We start from the raw sequence: 2500 nt of genomic DNA on the forward strand, positions 1-2500 counted from the left end.
ATTTCAGTTTCTAAGTGAATGAGCAAAAGAGCAGACAGCACCTGGTATTCCCAGGCGGTCTCCCATCCAAGTACTAACCAGGCCCGACCCTGCTTAGCTTCCGAGATCAGACGAGATCGGGCGTTGCCAGGCTGGTATGGCCGTACCAAATAAGTTGACAACCAAAGGCTACTTATCCATATACAGATTTAGCAATTGACAATGCAAGGTAGTCTCTCTCTCTCTCTCTCTCTCTCGTGTCAAAATGAAAACAGCTTCCAGCCCCTTTCATGAAGGACTACTTGTGCATATTGCAAGATGTCAGTTTCTAAGTGAATGAGCAAAAGAGCATACAGCACCTGGTATTCCCAGGCGGTCTCCCATCCAAGTACTAACCAGGCCCGACCCTGCTTAGCTTCCGAGATCAGACGAGATCGGGCGTTGCCAGGCTGGTATGGCCGTACGAAATAAGTTGACAACCATAGGCTACTTATCCATATACAGATTTAGCAATTGACAATGCAAGGTGGTCTCTCTCTCTCTCTCGTGTCAAAATGAAAACAGCTTCCAGCCCCTTTCATGAAGGACTACTTGTGCATATTGCAAGATTTCAGTTTCTAAGTGAATGAGCAAAAGAGCATACAGCACCTGGTATTCCCAGGCGGTCTCCCATCCAAGTACTAACCAGGCCCGACCCTGCTTAGCTTCCGAGATCAGACGAGATAGGGCGTTGCCAGGCTGGTATGGCCGTACGAAATAAGTTGACAACCATAGGCTACTTATCCATATACAGATTTAGCAATTGACAATGCAAGGTAGTCTCTCTCTCTCTCGTGTCAAAATGAAAACAGCTTCCAGCCCCTTTCATGAAGGACTACTTGTGCATATTGCAAGATTTCAGTTTCTAAGTGAATGAGCAAAAGAGCATACAGCACCTGGTATTCCCAGGCGGTCTCCCATCCAAGTACTAACCAGGCCCGACCCTGCTTAGCTTCCGAGATCAGACGAGATCGGGCGTTGCCAGGCTGGTATGGCCGTACGAAATAAGTTGACAACCATAGGCTACTTATCCATATACAGATTTAGCAATTGACAATGCAAGCTAGTCTCTCTCTCTCTCTCTCTCTCTCTCTCTCTCTCTCTCTCGTGTCAAAATGAAAACAGCTTCCAGCCCCTTTCATGAAGGACTACTTGTGCATATTGCAAGATTTCAGTTTCTAAGTGAATGAGCAAAAGAGCAGACAGCACCTGGTATTCCCAGGCGGTCTCCCATCCAAGTACTAACCAGGCCCGACCCTGCTTAGCTTCCGAGATCAGACGAGATCGGGCGTTGCCAGGCTGGTATGGCCGTACCAAATAAGTTGACAACCAAAGGCTACTTATCCATATACAGATTTAGCAATTGACAATGCAAGGTAGTCTCTCTCTCTCTCTCTCTCGTGTCAAAATGAAAACAGCTTCCAGCCCCTTTCATGAAGGACTACTTGTGCATATTGCAAGATGTCAGTTTCTAAGTGAATGAGCAAAAGAGCAGACAGCACCTGGTATTCCCAGGCGGTCTCCCATCCAAGTACTAACCAGGCCCGACCCTGCTTAGCTTCCGAGATCAGACGAGATCGGTCGTTGCCAGGCTGGTATGGCCGTACGAAATAAGTTGACAACCATAGGCTACTTATCCATATACAGATTTAGCAATTGACAATGCAAGGTGGTCTCTCTCTCTCTCTCGTGTCAAAATGAAAACAGCTTCCAGCCCCTTTCATGAAGGACTACTTGTGCATATTGCAAGATTTCAGTTTCTAAGTGAATGAGCAAAAGAGCATACAGCACCTGGTATTCCCAGGCGGTCTCCCATCCAAGTACTAACCAGGCCCGACCCTGCTTAGCTTCCGAGATCAGACGAGATCGGGCGTTGCCAGGCTGGTATGGCCGTACGAAATAAGTTGACAACCATAGGCTACTTATCCATATACAGATTTAGCAATTGACAATGCAAGGTGGTCTCTCTCTCTCTCTCTCTCTCGTGTCAAAATGAAAACAGCTTCCAGCCCCTTTCATGAAGGACTACTTGTGCATATTGCAAGATTTCAGTTTCTAAGTGAATGAGCAAAAGAGCAGACAGCACCTGGTATTCCCAGGCGGTCTCCCATCCAAGTACTAACCAGGCCCGACCCTGCTTAGCTTCCGAGATCAGACGAGATCGGGCGTTGCCAGGCTGGTATGGCCGTACCAAATAAGTTGACAACCAAAGGCTACTTATCCATATACAGATTTAGCAATTGACAATGCAAGGTAGTCTCTCTCTCTCTCTCTCTCTCTCGTGTCAAAATGAAAACAGCTTCCAGCCCCTTTCATGAAGGACTACTTGTGCATATTGCAAGATGTCAGTTTCTAAGTGAATGAGCAAAAGAGCATACAGCACCTGGTATTCCCAGGCGGTCTCCCATCCAAGTACTAACCAGGCCCGACCCTGCTTAGCTTCCGAGATCAGACGAGATCGGGCGTTGCCAGGCTGGTATGG

The 2500-nt window shown here is 47.4% G+C and overlaps 4 non-coding genes and 5 pseudogenes across 4 annotated transcripts in view; all 9 read right to left on the bottom strand.

The window, feature by feature from the left end:
- Positions 1 to 29: 29 nt before the first annotated feature.
- LOC146263989 (5S ribosomal RNA) lies at positions 30 to 148 on the bottom strand (annotated as a pseudogene).
- A 178-nt stretch (positions 149 to 326) lies between these two features.
- LOC146263990 (5S ribosomal RNA) lies at positions 327 to 445 on the bottom strand. The gene has a single exon (XR_014725732.1). It is a non-coding gene; the product is annotated as a 5S ribosomal RNA (ribosomal RNA).
- Positions 446 to 615: 170 nt separating this feature from the next.
- On the bottom strand, positions 616 to 734 carry LOC146263991 (5S ribosomal RNA; annotated as a pseudogene).
- Positions 735 to 902: 168 nt separating this feature from the next.
- On the bottom strand, positions 903 to 1021 carry LOC146263992 (5S ribosomal RNA). The gene has a single exon (XR_014725733.1). It is a non-coding gene; the product is annotated as a 5S ribosomal RNA (ribosomal RNA).
- Positions 1022 to 1215: 194 nt separating this feature from the next.
- On the bottom strand, positions 1216 to 1334 carry LOC146263993 (5S ribosomal RNA; annotated as a pseudogene).
- Positions 1335 to 1508: 174 nt separating this feature from the next.
- Positions 1509 to 1627, bottom strand: LOC146263994 (5S ribosomal RNA; annotated as a pseudogene).
- Positions 1628 to 1797: 170 nt separating this feature from the next.
- LOC146263995 (5S ribosomal RNA) lies at positions 1798 to 1916 on the bottom strand. Its single transcript, XR_014725734.1, has one exon. It is a non-coding gene; the product is annotated as a 5S ribosomal RNA (ribosomal RNA).
- A 176-nt stretch (positions 1917 to 2092) lies between these two features.
- Positions 2093 to 2211, bottom strand: LOC146263996 (5S ribosomal RNA; annotated as a pseudogene).
- A 178-nt stretch (positions 2212 to 2389) lies between these two features.
- LOC146263997 (5S ribosomal RNA) overlaps positions 2390 to 2500 on the bottom strand; it is a 119-nt gene continuing 8 nt past the window's right edge. Inside the window, exon 1 of the ribosomal RNA XR_014725735.1 lies at positions 2390 to 2500. This exon is cut by the window's right edge and continues 8 nt beyond it. This is a non-coding gene — a ribosomal RNA (5S ribosomal RNA).

Source organism: Hypomesus nipponensis, chromosome 12 (genome assembly GCF_054491055.1).
Source record: "Hypomesus nipponensis isolate SF chromosome 12, ASM5449105v1, whole genome shotgun sequence".
NCBI classification, from domain to species: Eukaryota; Metazoa; Chordata; class Actinopteri; order Osmeriformes; family Osmeridae; genus Hypomesus; species Hypomesus nipponensis.